The 20806-nt window shown below is 43.1% G+C and overlaps 1 protein-coding gene across 1 annotated transcript in view; it reads right to left on the bottom strand.

Moving 5' to 3' along the window:
• The window catches only part of TNS3 (tensin 3), a 592547-nt gene extending 575763 nt beyond the window's left edge, over nt 1–16784 (bottom strand). The window contains exon 1 of the mRNA XM_029589689.1: nt 16673–16784. The gene's annotated coding sequence lies outside the window, so the exon portion shown is untranslated. The remainder of the gene's footprint in view (nt 1–16672) is intronic.
• Between the last annotated feature and the right edge of the window lie 4022 nt (nt 16785–20806).

Here is a 20806-nt window from a genome sequence, read left to right on the forward strand (position 1 = left end):
GAAGCAGTTTTAAAGAAAACAGGGTTTTCACAGAAAAAAAAGACAGAGATAGAATGTGCTGGTGCTTGGACAAAAAAGGACTAATGGGGCTCATGAGGCAACACCTGCATGGGAATTCCCATACATGCTCAGAAAAGCAAAAGTGCTACTAGCTAGGAGAGAGAAGTATGTCTGTTGCCACCAGGTGACATTACCCATGTCATGGAAAATTCAGCCCTACTTATCAATGAAAAGTCTTCTTTGAAATTTTTTTTTATATATTTATGAGGAGACACCAAAACTCTGACATTGCTTGGATTTTAGATCTGATTACTCGCCTTTCCAAACACAAGCTCAAAGCAAAGTACAGTAAGTAGATCTAAAAACACTGCATGCTGACTAGCTGACACATATCAAAAACAAGAATGCAGCTTATTGAACTTATGTAAAATCAAAACACATTGGGTTTAAGAGTGCCAAAGAAGCAGCTTTCAAAATTATAACAAGTCTAGCATCCTTTTCATGAAGAGAAGACCCAGCAGTATAAGAGAACATTTTTATCTTTAATCACGACAGCCAAGCTTTCCATTGCAAGAATCCGCCACATCTGGATGTACCAAAAGGAGAGGTAGGTCATTCTCACTCACTTCCAGTGGTAGTCTACAGTTGTTCCAGCAGATGTCAGCCATGTGTGACCATATCAAGTCAACTCTGACAGATACTAAAAAAGCCCAAATTTAGAAAGACTATTTTATATACATACAGACTAAATTTCTGTATTTTCATACGATATCATACAATTGTGCAAAGGTGCTATGAATGTTTTAAGAGCTATAGAACTGGTAATAATTGTATTCCATAGTGACAAGTCCTTTTTATTAATATATCAAGCTGAAGTCACGTGACGTGATGGTGGAGTAGGTTGTGTGCCTGTCTGGCTCTGGCTCCTCACCTCCCATTTTTCTTGTTTGTTTGTGGATCCAGTGCCGAGCCATCTTTCAATTTCCAGTGAACTTACCTCTTATTCTTCCATGCACCAGACAGATTCATTTCGAGTCTGCATGACTCTTTTATGGCGTCCAAACCTCAGCACCGCGAGAGAGAGAAACCAAAAGCAGTGAGACACAAAATAGCGGCTCCCCTTAGCACTCTTCCATCCCCAGATGTGGCGGTGGCAGTTGTAGTAGCCCTGGAATCTAAATTCGATAAAGTATATGGTAAATTTGACAAGGTCTTTTTCTTCTGACCAAAGCTGGTAAACAGATGCTGGATGTACAAGCACACGTTGTTACGGCGGTGGCTGCTGTGCTACCGCCTCACCACCAGGGGTCCCTCTAGGGCTGGCTTTCCTGACAGGCCCAGTCCATCTCCTATGTCCACTCTATGCTCTGGGTGTGCCCTCTTAACCCTGCCTGACAGTTGCCTCGGGGCTTCGGCATCGAGCTCTCCTGGGCTCCCTGCTCTAGCCTGCCTTGCGTGGCCTTTGGGCCTATCCTTGCCTTGCCTTGCGCGGCCTTCGGGCCTATCCTTGCCTTGCCTTGCCTTGCGTGGCCTTTGGGCCTATCCTTGCCTTGCCTTGCCTTGCGCGGCCTTCGGGCCTATCTTTGCCTTGCCTTGTGCGGCCTTTTGGCCTTCTTCCGTGTGTGTGTGTGTGGCCTACGGGCCTTCTGACCTGCCTTGCCCCGTCTATGGTGTGTGGCCTACGGGCCTTCCGTGTGTGTGTGTGTGGCCTACGGGCCTTCTGACATGCCTTGCCCCGTCTATGGTGTGTGGCCTACGGGCCTTCCGTGTGTGTGTGTGTGTGGCCTACGGGCCTTCTGACCTGCCTTGCCCCGTCTATGGTGTGTGGCCTACGGGCCTTCCGTGTGTGTGTGTGTGGCCTACGGGCCTTCTGACCTGCCTTGCCCCGCTATTGGCGTGTGGCCTACGGGCCTTCCGTGTGTGTGTGTGTGTGGCCTACGGGCCTTCTGACCTGCCTTGTCCTGCTTACTGTGCCCTGACCCAGCCTGGACCCAGACACTGCTGACTGCCGCCTGCCCTGACCCAGCCTGTACTTGACACTGCCACTTGCCGCCTGCCCTGACCCAGCCTGTACTTAGACACTGCCACTTGCCGCCTGCCCTGACCCAGCCTGAACCCAGACTCTGATTCTTGCTGCCTGCCCTGACCCAGCCTGGTACCTGACTCTGTTCGAGCTTCCTGTCTCTCTCCACCTGGAGCCACCCTGCTGGGTGGTGTGCACGACTCCTGTCCGGAGCCCAAGCGTAACACACGTGTCCAATGCGGAAAACCGTGTGCAGGCCCTGGAAGCAGCAGTGACCTCGCTAAAAGCTGCTCAGGGCTCACAGTCTCAAAAAAACAGACAATTTAGAAAATAGATCCCGCAGGGATAACTTATGCTTTATTGGAGTTCCAGAATGTGTTAGTGATTCTGCTCTCACTGACATGTTGGAAGAATGGATGCCCCATGCCTTGTAATTGGGAGTGAAGCATGGCAAGCTCAGAATTGAAAGAGCTCAACGATTAGGGCAAAAGTCAACACAGAGATTAAGACCACATCCAGTGATTGCTAAACTAGTAAATTCAGTCCACAAATTGGAAATTTTGCAAGCCTATCGCAAACATAAATTAGAGTATGAAGGGGAAAATATAATGATCTTCCAAGACTATTCTGCAATTGTGGCTACAAAATGCAAGGCCTTTGCATCAATTTGTACTCAGTTGATTGAGAGGAAGATTCAATTTATGCTGCAATTTCCAGCAAAACTTTGGATCAACTACAGTAACACAGAGACCATCTATGACTGTGTGGAAGCCATTGAAGCCTAACTACGTTGTCCAAGGTCCAGACTGGCTGAATAAACTGGACCGCTGTGGGCAGCACTACGTGGATCCAGTGACCATAGGTCATTCCTCAACATGTCACTGTTGCAGTCTGATTGTTAGTTCAACATTTCCTGTATTTGATGGCCTAATCTGGCAATTTGTTGCATAGTTGTTACTTCATTCCATTGGATTAAAAAGTCATTTTGCTCCTAGGCAATTGTGGGAACCGGGTGAACATAAAACCAGACTATTTCTGTTGTGGGTATTTGCAGCAAGTCTGTTCTTGGCCTGTATATGACTATATTCAATTCTAATGGATTGTATTTTTTTTGTTTGTATGTGGTGACTATTAATCATTTCCTTGTTTAGCTTGATTGCTGGCAATGTAATGGGTGGTGGGGATCTCTACAATCGATAGCGGATCTTGAATCCCCCTTTTGTGTGGGGGACCATGCTTGGAGAGGAGTAAAAGGCACAAGGGGTGGGGAATAGGTTTGGGGGGAAGGGCAAGGGGGTGATGCAAAGGAAAGCCAAGGGGCTTCTTATGGCAGTTATGACAACGGAAGAGTTTTTTCATGTCCAAATAGTTCGGGATAACCATCCGGACTTAGGCTGGGAGGCTTAGACAGGGAATTGGGAAGAGCGGAAGGTCAAAAGCGGATTTTGGGTGATGAGTGGATCACAGCTGTCTTTAATTAGACTGGCCAATTGGAATGTTTCCGTCCGTGATTCAGTTTATAAAGCGTTAGAAAGTATTGCAAACTTTACGCAGACAAAAAGTACAAATAGCAGTGTTGCAAGAAACCCACTTAGATGAAAAGGAACGAACTCCGACAGGAATAGGTCAGTGAGTTATATTCTTCTCAGGCTTTGTCTAAGAAATCTGGAGCAGCCAATTTAATTGGGAAACAAGGTTCTTTCCAATTGAACCAAATGATAAGTGATCTAGATGGCAGATATTTAATAGTTACGGGTACGCTATTTGGTCAATCGGAAACTTTAAGTAATGTCTACGGTCCGAACCTATATCAACATTCTTTTTTCACAACCTTGGTGAAGTTAATAGCTAACAAAAGTTCAAGGAACTATACTGATGGGAGGGGATTTTAATTGTGTGTATGACCCTAAGCTGGATAGATCCTCAGGGCAAAGCATGATGGGGGACTATCCCAAAGGAGTTTCTTATGTCTGTAATAACCTAGATTTGGATGATATGTAGCGTACACTGCACCCTGGGGATAGGAAGTATATCCACCTTTCCAGGGTGCATGGATCCCACTCACATTTAGATTACTTGCTCATTGAGAACCTCACTTTCCCAAAAGTTACACTTGTTGAGATTGGGCCCCTGGAGGTTTCTGACTATGCTATGGTGTGGTTCAATTTAAGAGGTTTCATCCAGCTGAAAAGAATATTCTGTGGAAGTTTCCCAGATATCTGTACAAAGATCCTAGATTTAAGGAACATATTCATAGGATGTGAGAGGAGTATGAGAAGGACAATGGGGCTCATAGGGAAACACTCTTTTTCTGGGAAGCGGCTAAGGTAGTCCTATGAGGAGAACTTATATCTTATACTGCTGCCCAGAAAAAAAGCCTTGTCTAAAGGAGTGCTACTATTGGAGCATCAGCTAAAAAGGGTAAAACATGCCTATGAATCTCAGGCGACACCTAACAAAATTAGATTTCTGGAAGTCCAGACCGCACTTTATTCCCTTTTACATAAATGTGCCCAGAAGTCATTGCTGTATCATAAATCGAGAGTCTACAAATATGGGTTCAAGGCAGGATGTTAGCCAATCTAACAAAACACTGGGGTGGCCAGAGATATATTAGGGCCTTGCAGGGGGAATCAGGTGAGATCAAAAATTCGACCAAAGATATTAGTGAAATATTTTACTTATTCTATAAGAGTTTGTATAGTTACTGCCAGGTTGATGAAAGGAACATTAATGAGTATTTAAAGAAGGTTAATTTGTCGAAGCTACAGGATTCTCAGAGGGAAGAGTTGAATGCCCTGATTCAGTTAGAGGAGATCCAACGGGTAATCCAACAAGTACCACTTTTGAAGACACCAGGACATGATGGGTTTTCTGGGGAATTCATTAAGTTAATGGGGGATAGGATTCTACTACCTTTGGGGGAAATGTATGAAGAACTCATAGCAAAGGGATGTTTCCCGTGGGCATCTAATCTAGCTTATATTGTAGCTTAAAGTCTAGAGGATGGGAATGAAGAGAAGAGGCAAGGGGGTGGCTTGCGGGAATTATGGCTACTACCTGGTGATTAATACCCTTAATCAATAAACATACACACAGTTAATGCGACTCCAACATTGCTCTATGCTTCAACAGCAAGAGGAAATGTGGGAAAAAGGATTTGCATTCACGAATAAGCGTGGGAGTAGCTTGCTTGTTGCAGCGGTTACTACCCCCAAACCAAATAAGCCTGATACTTCACTTTGAATACATTTAGGGGCAGATTTTAAAAAGTTGCGCAGGCGCGAACAAAAGTACGCCTGATTTTATAAGATGCGCGCGTAGCCGCACGTATCTTATAAAATCTGGGGTCGGCGCGCGCAAGGCTGCGCAAAATCAGCAGCCTGCATGCGCCGCGCAGCCTGCCTCCATTCCCTCCAAGGCCGTTCCGATTTCGGAGCGGCCTCGGAGGGAACTTTCCTTCGCCCTCCCCGCACCTTCCCCTCCCCTAGCTAACCCACCCCCCAGGCCCTATCTAACCCCCCCCTTACCTTTGTCGGCAAAGTTACGCCTGCTTTCAGCAGGCGTAACTTTGTGCGCATCGGCCGGGTGCCCCGCTCCGTGGTCCGGTCCCAGGGACTGTTCCGGAGGCCGCGGCCACGCCCCCGGAACGCCCCTGGGCCGAAACCACGCCCACGTCACCGCCTCCGAAACGCCGCACCCCGCCCCCTAAATGGCGCGTCATCTCGACACGCCCCCCGACACACCCCCGACAGGAAGCCCCAGGACTTACGCGCGTCCCGGGGCTTTACGCGCGCCGGCGCACGAGGGCCCTGCGCACGTAAATCCGGAAGGATTTATGCGCGTGGGCCTTTGAAAATCCGCCCCATACAGCGCAGCTCACTGCTTCAACAGCAGGGGGAATGAAGAAAAGAGGATTTATATTCAGACACCAACCAACAAGGACTAAATTGCACAGGCTGGGTAAACAAACGTGGGAGTAGCTTGCTTATTGCGGTGGTTACTACCCCTAACCAATTAGGCTTGATATTTCACTTTGATGCAGCTCCAGCACTGCTCTCTACATCAATGGTGGGGGTGGAAGGAAATTAGAACCAAAACGTTACCAATAAGGGCCCTGAACTCAACAGTCAGAGTAACAGATAAGTATGAGTGTGAAAGCTTGCTGGGCAGACTGGATGGGCCATTTGATCTTCTTCTGCCGTCATTTCTATGTTTCTCTGTTACCTAAACTAGGCTGTGATCTATTATTACCTGGGTCGTATCGTCCTCTCTCATTTCTAAATTTCGAAATCAATTTGTTGGCAAAAATAATGGCAGATAGGTTATCTAGATACATTCTGGGCCTGATTGGTGAAGCCCAAGCGGAGTTTGTAAAAGGAAGGAATTCAGTGTTTAATATACAAAAAATGGTGGCCTCCATGGAATCTAGTGTACAAGGTAGTTTGCCCTCTCTTCTTAGTTTTGACACCGAGAAGGTATTTGACAGCGTTAATTGGCAGGTTATGTGGGCAGAGCTTAAAGCAGTACACATAGATGGCTATTTTAGTGCAGTGTTGAGTTGCTTTAAGCAACTCGACCACATCCAGTTTGGTAAATGGGGCTCTATCAGAGTTTCAAGCTTAAGAGGGGCACCCAGCAAGGGTGCCCACTCTCCCCACTATTATTTCTTCTTACTTTAGAACCTTTATTGACAATGATTAAAAACAATGATGCCATCAGAAGCAAATCTCTGGGAAGGGGAGGATGAGCACGTTTTAAGCTTTTGGCGTATGCCGATGATATAGCAGTCCATATTATGAATGTGCACACCTCCTTACTGGCTTTATTAGATGAGTTTTAGGCCCATGTGGCTCTATCTGTATTTAAAATGAACTTAGATAAGACAGAAGCCTTACCAATGACAGATGCCGTGAAGGCATTAAGTGGGAATCGTTTTCCTTTCAGCTGGGCCCCTAGAAGGCTGGAATATCATGATGAGGAGGGGCCACATTTCAGCAGTTGGGCTTACATAGGTACCTGTCGGGGGAGAGGAAAAACAAATCATGGACTGCTGGCTTTTTTTTTTTTTTTATATAAAGAGAACTTAGCCAGCTAGCATTGATTTTCAGGTCTAACCGGCTAAGTTTTGCCGGGGAACCAGGCAGCACAAAACCTAGCCAGTCAAATTTTGACTAGCTAGATTTAGCTAGATATTTACTTTTACTTGGATAAATGTGGCTGAATATCTGGCTAGAGATAACCAAATTATTTTACTTGGTCAACTCACCTGAAGTGAGCACAAATGAGAAACAGAAATGTGCAGACCAAAACTGAAAAGGAAACCCCCACAGCAGTGCTACACCAGAGAAATACAGACAGTTCATGTTTGAACTGTTGATGTCAGGGAGATGGTGGTTGTTTAAATAAGAAAGTTGAAGTATGCTCACAATCCCCAGCCCTAAAGTCAATAATAGCATTTGCTAAAGAGTGGAACAGAGCACCAACACCTCAGTCTCACTATTAAAAAAAAAAAAAAAAATGTAAGCATACAATAACTGTAAATTTCCAGTTAGAAAAATCATAATGGTGATGTAGTTTGAGAATATTCTTTTCTTCCTTTCTTGAGTGCTGTCTCATACTGTTCTCTTTTTTTTCACCTTAAATGTGTGTTTTCACAATTCCCCTTCCCAGGTTTCCTTTCTTTTCTCCATCTCCCCCTTCCCTCCATCTGTCTCATATACACATTTTCTCTCTTTCATGTCACTTCCCAGCACCTTTTTGTCTTCTCTACCTTGATCCCTCTGTTCCATCCATCATCTCCCTCTCTCACTTCTTACTCCTCTAATTTCCTCAATCTTATTCCTCCATCCTTCTCTCATCTTAACATACCCATTTCTCATTCAAATTAAGCTTCCCAACTTTATCTCCTCCACCTTTAACCTCATCCTTCCACACTACCCTCTATCCCTAGGGCTTCTCAAACCGGTCCTACAGGCCCCCCCTAGCCAATCAGGTTTTCAGGATATCCCTAATGAATACGCATGAGAAATATTTGCATATCCAGGAGGTAGTGCATGCAAATAAATCTCATGAATATTCATCAGGGATATCCTGAAAACCCAACAGACTGGGGGGGCCCAGTAGGACTGGTTTGAGCATCCCTGCTCTAGCCTATGCCCTTATCCCAGTGCTCCTCCTCTACCTCCTCCTTCCAGGGCTTCCTTTCTACCACTTCCCCTCAGTGTATTCTCTCTTCCATCTTCCACCGCTTCCTCCCTGCCCCTCCTCCCATCACTTGCAGTACTCATCTCACTCTTCTTCCCAATGCTTTTCACCCCCCTCCTCCTAAAGGTCCCTCTCCCTCATTCCTAGCACCTTCTGCCTCCCTTCTTCCCAGCATCCCTTATTTCCCTGCTTCTAGTGCCACTCCCCTTTCCTTCCAATAACCTTCTTCTTCTTTCTCCCAACTCTTCTTCTCTCCCACATCTAGTATCCCCATCCCTTCCTCCCAGTGATCCGATTGCTCTATTTATCTTCACCTGCAAATTCAACCCCCCCAGCACTCCACCTATTCCCTCAGACCCACTCTCGCCTTCCAGTGCTCCATCTCTCCTTTCTCTCTTCAGGGTATCACCACTCCACCCAGCCCCTCTCTCAGGTCCCAATCCTATATCTAATCTTCCCCCATAGCACCTCAAGGATTCAGTTATCCCCCAACTCCCCACAGCAGGAATGGGCAAAGCCTGAGAATTTCCCAGTGAAGTAGGCTAGAGCAGTGAGTGCTTAATGCAGGGAACACTAGCAGAGTGTGAGCGCGCTGTCCTCAGGGTGACTCAATCCTCCTCTCCCCACTGTCTCTTGCTGCCCCTTCCTCTCGCTCCCCCATCACAGGCATAGGCAGGGACTGTTCAAAATGGAGGAGACAGACCCCTATTCACTCCTTCCCCTCCCCCAGCATAGAAAACCATGCATAGAAAACCCTATCCCTCTCCCAAACATGCCTCCACTTCCTCCCTTCCCCTTTTACAAATCCACCTACCCCACAGATCTCTATTGTCGTCTTAGGCAAAATCAAGCTTACCACATCTGAAGCATCTTGGGCCAGATAAATCCTCTCAGCCCTCCTCCCTTCACAGAGTTCCTCCTCTTTCACCTCTTTCCTCCTCCCTCTCTCTCTGATTAGCACATGCCTAAACATTTTTAAAATGCTCATGGTGTCATGTTGGCTGGCAGAAATACTTTTCATGGCCCTTGGTTCATTTTAGCAGCCAGCAGAAAGGGGTCAGCCAGCCACCCTAGACCACCTATAAGAACATAAGAAATTGCCATACTATGTCAAACCAAGGCTCCATCAAGCCCAGTATCCTGTTTCTAATAATAGCCAATCCAAGTCTCAAGTGCTTGGTAAATACCCAAACATTAAATAGATCCCTTGTTACTAATGCCGGCAACAAGTTGTGACTATTCCCTATTGATTATTGGTAGTTTATGAATTTCTCTTCCAGGAATTTACCCAACCTTTTTTAAATACACTAACTGCCTTAACCACATTCTCTGGTAATAAATTCTAGAGTTTAATTGTGCATTGAGTGAAAAATAATTTTCTACGATTTGTTTTAAATGTGCTACTTGCTAACTTCATGGAGTGCCCCTTAGTCCTTGTGTTATCCGCAAAAGTAAATAACCGATTTACATTTACCCATTCAATTATTTTCATGATTTATCGTTTATCATATCCCCCCTCAGCCGTCTCTTCTCCAAGCTGAACAGCCCTAACCTCTTTAGCCTTTCCTCATAGGGGAGCCGTTCCATCCCCTTTATCATTTTGATTGCCCTTCTCTTCACTTCTGCTGCCAGCTCAATGGGGTGCACCAGTTTCAGTAACCTTGAGGAGCGGTGGAAGTGGTGAGTAAGATGGGTGCACACTGGGGGGGGGGGGGGATTTGGGGGAAGCATGGCTGTTCCTGTGCATCTGTGCTTTTAGAAGGGGACCAGGGAAAGCTGGCTGGATCATCAGAGGGGGACCCTCTCCCTCACCCCAGACCACTGTAAAATCAGTGGATTCCTTCCCTCCTCGATACCTGGGACACCAGGTAACAGCTTGGGAACAATCCTGTCTACTATATTACCAAGTCACTATCATATGCTGTATTTCTATATTAAGTACAATACTCTCTGGTGAACTCGTTCAGCATTTGTTTTGCTCTCTTGAGAACAGTCCCAGAGAGTCATAGTGCTGATGGGATCTGAACTTGTGAACCTGGTATTCTTGTGGCTTGTTACGTAATGCTCTAACCGCTAGACCACACTCCCCAGTGATAAGTCAGCAACTCACCCGTGGTAAATACAAATATAGAAGCATGTAAGAGCAGAACTAAAATCAATAGACAACATCCGCCGTTTCAATCATTTTGGTCGGCTTACTCATGTATTCCAAAAAGGTAGAATCAAAAGTTTATTTGCATTTACCATCAGTAGTTACTATATAGTGCTAAGTTCTTCACTGCTATCTATAAAACAGCACCAGCACATTGCATACCGCCAAGCAGTCTTGTCATTGGGATTTATGTTTGTACTTAGATTTCTATGTAAATGTATGTTAAAAAGACAAAATGATATGTATTTATTCTTTATTCCTGAACAGTTAAAAAGTTTCCTTGAACAGATGAGATTGCCTACATCATCCCCAGTGCCCAATTAGAAAGTTTGGTGTAGTAGTAAGCTAGAATGTATCCTCATTTTGTTTTATTCTTTTTCATCAGATATTCTCCCAATATATTTAAACAAAACCCCTCCATTTGATTGATATGTAATGGGATGGGTAAAATAATTGGTTAAGAATGGGAGAGCAACAGTGGTTTAATATGTTTCAAACCTTACCATGTATTTTCATTTACAAATAATATGTTTATTGTATTATTTGAAAATTATGAAGAATGAAAAAAAAAAAAAAAACCCAGCACCAGCACAATGAAACAACTCTGCTCTTCCTCTCACTGTCTCCCTCTGCCTGAAACAATAAAAAATCTTTATTTTTCTCTCACATGTGATATCAACTGACATTACTGTGTGACCTGTGAAATCTTTTCCAAACTAAATACAAAAAGAAATTGTATCAAAAAGTAACTCATTTGTTTAAGGTGATAAAAAATCACCTTAAACAGCAACATTTTTGAGTTAAAATCCAAAGCTGGGGTCCTGAAGACAGAACAGCTTATTTAAAAATTAAGAGATGTCAAATATACCAGTTGAAACTAGCTGAAGATATTTGCAGTCAAATGAGTTTATCTATTGAAACATCCCTCCCCCCCCTCCCCCCCCATCACCCATCTTACCCCCTCCCTCCCTTACTGCTCTTCCCTCTCACCCCTCAACTCATATACCACCCCCCCCTTACCGCTACCACCAGGGCCACTAGTTTCCTCTGAAGGGGTGTGCAGGCAAAAAATGTTCAGTTTGCTGTTCATTTCATTTAGAATGCACTAAACAAAAACGAGACAAACAAAAATCACATCCCCATATCCCCGGCAACCTCAACCTCCGGTCATGAGCCTAGGCCATGTTTGCGGCCCTTCTGCCTGGTCACCATTCTCACCGCAAGTGCAGCCAATGCTGCTGATGAAGCACACACCGATGCAGTTCAGAACAGGCACACATGTCTCCAGCCTCGTGGCTTTCACCACTGGTCAGCACAGTCTCCGTGCTTTCAAACCAGTCCCCGTGGCTCCCATGCAGTTCAACTGTTACCAGCCAGCCTCTTCTCTTATCTTACCAGCTTTCAGGTAGCAAGCAGAGACTACAAAAATATAACAATTGCCATCACCACAGACAGCTTTCACTGCAAATATCTGTCCAGTATTGCCAGCAAACATATCCAGGATGAATCTATTACGAAAATACTCTTGTCTAACCAGGAAACATGAGAGGCTGCTGTGCCAGTAGCAGCCACAAGATGTCAAATCAGCAATTACAATAATGGAATTCTGCTCCCTTGTGGTCACTGCTAGTGTGAACCTCCACAAACAAGATGGATACCATAAGAGCACAAGCATATTATACAGGGCGATTCTCTAAAGAAGAGTCAATCTCGTTCTTTTTTTCAACTTCTATTTGAAAGCAATCTTGAAGATTTTACCAATGTGAAAATTTAAGAGGACTGGGTCATGGCCATGGTCCTATTTCTGGTCCTATCTCTACCCACATTGTAATCTGTCATTCAGTAGTTAACAGTGGTAATGAAAACAGCAAAAAAAAAAAAAAAAAAAATCAACTTTATGACGGTAGTACATAATGTTTGTGTCTGTGAAATGAAACTTAAGGACCAAAAATATGCATATCTTATAGAACAGAGAAAGACTATGAGAGGTACCTTCAAATGTATCGGTTATAAACGACACACAAAAAGTCTGGAATAAGCTCCAATGATCCTTAGATATGAAGAACTGAACAGAAGTAGGAGATCAAGTAGGAAGGAAAGGTGACAGACATAGGTTATGCCGTATGGTCCTTATATTCCTCCCTCCCTTCCCATCCTTATTATATGGTGCCCTCCCCCTAACAAAGCAGAATGGCAAGGCAGAGAAGGGGAAATCCTGATCATGTCTGGATGTCATAAAAGTGAAGATCACCTTTAAGGAAATACTAATAGAAAGAGGTCAATTTTCTCCTATTCTTTTTCTATGAAACATTTAGAAAGAAGGGCTCCAAGTTTTAAAAATGAAAACAGAGAAAGTCTTTTTACAGAAAGATAAAAACAATCTTAAGTAGAAGACTGGGAGGCATGAGTCAGTGTGGAGGAAATGTCAATAGCACCGATAATCCCATGTTGGCTCAGAGTCAGACAGCTTTCTTGGCGAAAAGATAAAGGAGCGCGGTTGCCAAGTTAGTACTCTCAGACGGGTACAAATGAAGGTCAACAAACAAGTCGTAGACGATACCTTTTTATTGGACTAACTCATTCATCTGTGGCGAGCATTCAAAAGCCATGCTCCCTTTATCGTGACCCAATGATCGAAGTATAACTCTTGAACACTAATTACAAATGTATTAAATTAGTTCAAGGATTTTGCCTACAAATAGCTTGCTGACCTTCATTTCTATGTAAAGAAAAGATAAGTGATTGTAAAATTATTTAGGGCTAGGCTTACAAGGCAGACCATGCATTTGTTCAAATATATTTGGCCTAAATAGGACTCATCTCAAATAGGCATAATCGACCTAGAGTGCATTTATTTATTATTATTTTAACTAGTTTGAATGTAAATATTTAAAATTCCCACTTTTATCTGGAAAAATATGGAAAGATTCTAACTCTCTTGACTAATAATCTGCAAAACCGGGTATAAAACCAACAATAATCTGAGAAACTGGAGATTTTATGGAAAGATCCATCTCTTCCTTTTGTAAACCATAAGGCAGCATCTCTGAATGCCGATTACTTCCAGGAGCAGGAGAGCGCTCTTCTTTCCCTGGCGCGTTATTGTAATAACCAGTCCTTCTAGAGTGGCATCTTTAATTCAGAAAGCGTTTTAATAACAAGCTGATCTCTGTGGGCTTTTCCCCTGCATTTCTTCTTGCTCAGAAGTGCTCGGCTGCTCAGTGATCATGAGCAGAAGATGAGAACCTCCTGCTCGGCACGCAGATACAAAAGTGTTGTGCATTTGCTCAAAAAATAAATAAATAAATAAATGGCAAATTGAATTTGAGGGGCTTCTATACTTTTCTGATGCATTGCTACCATGTTGCTGAACTGTGTACCTAGGGCTCGATTCACCCATTTTAAGCCAGTAAAAAAAGCGGAGGTGAATTGCTATTTAGGCAGGCTGGCAAATAAAAATATGTTTTACTTAGAAGCTGAAGTAAATGCTGTGCGGGAAGCCAAACAGGGCAATAATGAGCAATGAGGCATTTCATGCTTAGCGTGCTCTGGGCTGTCTCATTCTCTGTACAAGACCCTCATTATACCTTTTCATTTGGGTGGCTTTTTTTTTTCTCTTTTAAGCCCAGACATGCTTATCCTCCACCTCAGAGAGAAACAGGAAGAGGAAGATATCCCTCAAAAGCAAAAGGAGGACTTTAACTCAAATCCCTCTAAACAGCTCTGGAAGCTCAGCACCATCCTCCCCGCACCACCCTCACCCCAAACCAGGAGATGGAGATAAAATCAAAATTAAAAATCTGCATGAATAAAATCTTAGCATTCTGATTAATGTGGGTCTCTCTTAGGTTCAGGGTTCTATGTAATAAGAAGTTTTCTCCCAGTTTGTGTCTATGCCAAAAATGCTTAGGATATAGGGCCCTGGGTGTGCATTGATATTGGGTGCGAATGTAGAGCTGCAAGTGCCTGTGTACAGGATAAGGTCCAATAGTGTACACTTGTAAGCGACTGTGAAAATGAGGTAGAAATGGGAAGTGTAAACAGTGTACAAGAAATCATGGAGCACATAGCAGACTCCAAAGATTTTCTCTGGTTTCCCCTCCACCCATAGGAAAGAATAGGAGCCAGCGGGACTTATTCAGATAGTTGGTAAAAAGGTCCCTCAAGGAGCTGAATTAAGGTGACATGTTGGGTAAATAAGCCTTTGGGCGAGAAAGCAGAGGTAGAGAGGAGGTTTGATAATGGAGAGTACAGGGAAGCTCTGCTTCCTGCATGCTTCGAATATCTTTATTGAGGCTCTCCACAAATAGCTTCTGGGGTGCTTGAAAACACACCGACTAGCAGTCAAATGTCTCCTTTTGCAAGAGTCGATACTCGGTAAAAACCACTATTTGCTGGCTATTCACTTCATGGAGGCCAAAACCATCTGGGATTGATTTTACCCCCATGGCATCCAACAACCGTGCATGGAGGACAATTTTCAAAGCAAGTTAAGTGGGTTAAAAAGCATTTCAGCTGCATTAAGCGGCTGTCTGAAAACAACCTTCCTTCCACGAGGCTAAAGGTTCATGCAGCATTCCCAAACCTGTACCTGCACTGAGATGGTCTTTCCCGGGAACATGTGTAGGCGGAGAGAAGAAAGGTGCGGGCACAGATGGAACTTTTTCAGCAAAGCTCCACCCGCAGATAAAGTCAATTTAAGTGACCACGCATACTTTCAACCCAGAGCAAGTCTCAAGCCAAAAGTGCCTGCATAATTTCACAATAAAAATTGGCGCAAAGCCTGCCGGTTAAAAGTATGCACGGACTGTATCCCAGTACGGACAGTCTAAAGATTACCCCCATTTAGACTTCATGCCAGCATGAAAAAAACTTGGGTTGTTGAATCCTAAGGAAGAAGTGCATGATGGTAGGGGTGAGATACTGCCGTCTACCAAACAGGACAGAAGCCTTGAGATGATCATATCTGATCATTTTAAGGTAGCGGAACAGTACGATAAGGCAGTGGCCAGAGCCAGAGGAATGCTACGGTGTACAGGGAGAGGTATATGTGCCACTGTACTATTAATGAGACCTCATCTGAACGACTGTCACCAGTTCCAGAGGCCATATCTCCAAAAGAATATAAAAGTAGAGGCAATCCAGAGAGTGTGTGCACCAAAAGCCCTAGGACACGAGAGCTAGGGGATTTAAATATGGACATCCAAGTATTTTTCAGTGCAAACCAAGTTCTACTACACAAGGTCAAGATAAGAGGAGAAAAATGATGGCTATAGGGTAAGGCAGTGAAGATAGAAACAGTGTGAGAATTCAAGAAAACATGGGATTAGCACAGAAGATCCCTAGTTATGGAGAAGGGACGGGAAAGCTGGAGATTAACTGGAATGTAAGGCACTGCACCAGAAAGCAAATTTGGCAGATTAAATGGGACTTGCAGTCTTTATCTGCTATTCTCTGTTTCAGTCTGCTTGCTACATCCAAATGCACTGAACAGATAAAAGAGGGGTGATTGACACATCATTAACTTCGGTATCTATAATACAGCAGACAATCTGAAACTTTTCCCTTCCTGTCCTCATGACACTTTCCTAGCTCCTCCTCAAAATAAGATCGGGAAGAAGCGAATCTGCGGTATGAAATGAAGTTATCCAACTTTTCATGAGACTGGTCAATATATTACCCAAAAATACACATCCTTGCAAAACATTCCCCCATATCTTTCTATTGCTATTTGCTCTTACAAGTTGACGTTTCCAAATAAAGAAAAGAGCCATGTTTCTCTTGCAGATAATCTGTCTACGGCCGAGGCCTTACAATGCTTTTGTAGCACAGAACTGCCTATTGAGCCACACTGCTCAATTCTAGCAATATAAAAACAAAGTTTTGGGATGTAACCCTTCATGCTTCAACAATGGTCAGTTCCAGGCAAAATTCCTTAGCCTTTGATGTGTACAGTCCTGTAAATCATTTGTCTCCCCAGACATACAAGGTGCTCTTCCCCCCAGCCCCCGCCTGCATTCAAGGTTAAGAAAGGTATGCGTTCACACAACCTCAGTCCTTACATGACAACGGACACTACAGCCCACAAATTTCAGATGTATGCTAATTCAGCCCCTTTACCCGTTAACACTACTACTGGATTAAATGCAAGCACACAGGCACACATGCACCACACACAAGGGTGGCTGCAAACATCAGCAAGGTGAATTTTCCAAGGACAGCTTCTCGATTACATTACATTTTCTTACCATCCATTTCCAAACAGGAAGGAACATACTGTGCCTACTTACCTCGACATGAAATGCCCTGACTGCCAATAGCTTGTCTGCAGATACCACAGACTCTGGACTTTTTAAACGACTTGCTCTTGAAAGTATGACAACACGAAACAAAATCTTTAGGCTGTTAACAGAAGAAAAAAAACAAACAAACAATTACTCAGAGGGTACCTGGTGTGGATGGATAAAAACTGTACTCTTATTTATTTCTATAGTGCTGCTAAATGTACACAGCAATGTGCAAATACACATAAGAAGCAGTCCCTGTTCTGTACATCTTGCAGTCTATTTAAGGCAACTAAACAGGACAAATAACACAATTAACAAGAGCATGAATAGGAGAACCAGGGGTTAAGATTTAAAAGCAGCCTCAAAAAGGTAAGCTTTTAGGTGGGATCTGAATATGGCCAGAGAGGAAGTCGACTCCAGGAGTATGGAACAGTAAAGGTAGAAAGCATGGAATCTGGAGTTGGCAATGGAGGAGAAGGGCATAGATAAGCGGGACATGCCTAATGAGCAGAATTCACAAGGAAAGGTAGAAGGCGAGATAGAGAGGAGAGGTAGGGAGGAGCTGCAGAATGAGGAGCCTGAACTGCATGCAGGAACGGATAGAGCGCCAATGACTTCAAAAGAGGGGCTGCATATGCAGAAGACAAGCAATGGCAGCTGAATTCTGGACAGGCTGTGGTAGAGAGCGATGGTTCACTGGGAGAGATGCGAGGAGCAGGTTGCAGTAGTCTAAGTGGGAGGTGATGAGAGCGTAGATAAGGGTTCTGGTAGTGTGCTCAGGAAGGAAGGGGTGGTTTTTAATAATGTTAATATTTATTTATTTATTTTTAATTTTTATAGACCGAAGTTCTTGTAGGAACTACAAATCAATCCGGTTTACATACAACTTTTAAATGCCCAAAAAGAGTAGGGGGCTTTACATAGAACAATTGAACAATAAAACAGGTAACAATAGAATAACAATAACAATAATGATGGAACAAATAGAATAGATAACCAATTAAACATAGTAATATAGTAATAAATATTATATAGAAAATAAATATAAAAGGGATAGAGTAAATGAAGTGTGAATACAGTATAAATACAAAAGATGAAAGAGCTCAAAAATTTAAGGTACAGTTGAAAAAAAAAAAATCTTAATAGCAAAAAACAGTGAGATAACCCATGATTTGGGTTAAAAGACTTGATTAGGTAGCATTAGATGTCTGGGAAGGCTTGACGGAAAAGCCATGTTTTTAGCTTTTTTTTGAACTCCTGATGACTTGGTTTTATTCTTAGATCTGGGGGGAGCGCGTTCCATTGGTGGGGGCCTCCTGAAGATAGTGCTCTTTTGCTCAGTGATGATTTTACCTGTGGGGCTTGCAATGTGCCTTTGTATGCGCTTCTAATTGGTCTGGATGAAGTATGAGGTTGGAGTTGGGTGCTTAACATGATCGATAATGCTTAACATGATCGATAACATGAAGATAATGCACAGCACAGGGCATCCCTAACCTGCCCTGAAGATCCTAGAGCCAGCTGGCTTATCAGGACACCTACAATGAATATGCACGTGAAAAGCCCGCATGCACTGGAGACCCAGTACATGCAAATGTATCTCATGCATATCTACTGAGAATATCCTGAAATCCCAACTCGGTCACCAAGACAACAAGCAGTAAGGCAGATAAGAACTTCTTCCACAAGACCAAACAAGCTTGTTCCACCAGTTTCGTAACATTAACCATCTCTTAAACATGTTAGACATCTATCATAAAATGTTTACGATGTTTTCATAAAACAAATATGGGAGGATTACAGTAAGTTGTAGTGCATAAGGACAAACCACACCACCATGGCAGAGGTTGCGGGCTTGGCCACACTATACACTACCAGGGATTTGAGTCCGACTGTGCTTGTGGCAGTAAGTTAAACTTATATGCGCTGGTTTTAGAGCAGGCGGTCTCTTTTGTACAAGGCTAGTGAGCAACACCTAAGAGATTCCTTCTTGGAAATATTTCTTTCAGCCCTTGCCTTGCAATGAGTTCTAAACATAGCAACAGATTCCTCTGAAGCCTGCTTTGCCATTTTGTCACGCAATGATGAAAAGTTAAGTTATCACTGGGCATTTGGACAATGGATGTGCGCCATACTGAACTTGATTCACTCAACAACATTATCCAAGTAAGAAGATGGCGGAGGGAAGAACTGCTCTACAGTCCAGCCTCAGAACTGCTTAAACCACATGGCATAAATCAATCTCCAAAAACAGCACCAGTAAACACAGCGTCAAATACAATAACTCCTTTTCCAAAACAGAAGTGCAATGTCTAAGGTTGTATGACTAAACCAAAAATGTCAGGATTTTAACATTTAAGCTCAACAGCAGAACTTAGTTTATAGAGCATAAGTAAAATAGCAAAATGAGATAAACCAGTCAAGTTTCAGTAATAAACTTTATCATCTCATCACTTGAAGCCTGCTCTGTTAATAGTTTCTTTTTAAATATACCATTCCTTTCCAGGTATTAAGTCAAAGCTGCATAGATTAACGCCAAGACAACTACATAATCACTGCATTCTAAGGCAATAACTTTGAAACAATCGCGCGTGCACCCATATACACGCATATGTGGGCGCAAGCAAAATCGTGCATGGATTTTAAATCATACACACAATCGCATACACATTATATAAAACATGTCTATTCATGCATGAGTGTGCTCCTAATTTTAAGCATTTGCATGACGAAATGTTATTCGCATAATTTCCCTAGCACTTGTTGGCTTTTACAGGCGCCAAGTCAGCCCATTTTATAACAGGCGCGTGTAAAGGACATTACCAGTTTTACCAATTAGTCCAGGTTTCCCAGTCTCTCTCTAGGTCATCAAGATCCCTTTGGTTCTTCAGTCTGCACTCCCTCCAGTTTACCCAGAGCCCTCACCCAGTCAGTTTTTGGCTAGGAAGAGTTTGATTGACTTACACCTGATAAAGAGCAGAAGTGAATATGTGCAGGGAACAGCCGTCCATGCACTGCGTTCGCAGGTTATGTAAATGTTGGCCCTAACCTGGAACATATCCCTGACTCACCCCCTTTTTTTTTTTTTTTCATATGAGCAAATTTATTCATGCACCAGTTTATAAAATAGCTCTAGCTGATTAAGTGCTGCTTGCATGTCCATCTGCCAATTCGTACGCAGACCTCTCTTTTAAAATGCATCTTCTAAATTACAAATCATCACTAAGAGCAGATTCAAACTAGTCCCATGCTACACAGACACCTGACTTTATTCACAGGTACAGAGAAGCAGCTAATCTGGCTGGCCAGTTTGACATTTTCCAGTTGTGTATCCCTTGAAATCCAAGAACATTTGCCCTTGTGCCACCAGACCTGATAATACTAACAATTAGATAATGAAGCCAATTAAATCTATAGAACTCTTCTAGAGTTGACTCCATAAACAAGGGATTTAGGTAATGAGTTAGATTATTTAATATCTAATCCAGGCAAGTACAGAACTCATTCACAGTGACTTGAGAACTAGGAAAGGCCTTATCTAGTCTCATACGTCAACTGTTCTAATGGGGTTGGATACTAAGGCTGTGGCACCCAACTGCTAGCCCCCAGTCAGCCAAACTGCCATGGTCTTCCCTTAACTTTAAAATAAATTAGCACCACTTGACTGCTGTGTTAAAGAGGAAGAATAAGCAAGGACCTTCATTTTCAGTTTTTCTTTAATATTTTGCCTGGGGATTTCAATATTACTGTAAATACCATTCCATACTTTTGCTCTTAATTGCACCTGAAGCGCTTTCTCCCCTCTCTTATCACTCCTAATTATAACTCCATCTCCTCCTAACCTGTCCCTAACCTCTTACCTAATTTCCTAAAATCCCTTTACTTTCCAGCTCTGTTTAACTCAGCTCAGTTAATCCTAAATGATAGTTCTGTTTTAAAAGATTCTACTTGTTTTATGTTCAAATATATATATTCTTACTTTTGTTAAATGTATAATGCTTATTTAATCCTGTTAAATGTATAACGCTCCGGCGTAAGTTCCTGTTCATTGTACACCGACGTGATATCTTTGATGAGCGGCGGTATATAAAAAACTATAAATAAATAAATAAATAAAATAAAATAAATATTAGAACA

This window comes from Rhinatrema bivittatum, chromosome 2, assembly GCF_901001135.1.
Source record: "Rhinatrema bivittatum chromosome 2, aRhiBiv1.1, whole genome shotgun sequence".
Taxonomy (NCBI): Eukaryota; Metazoa; Chordata; class Amphibia; order Gymnophiona; family Rhinatrematidae; genus Rhinatrema; species Rhinatrema bivittatum.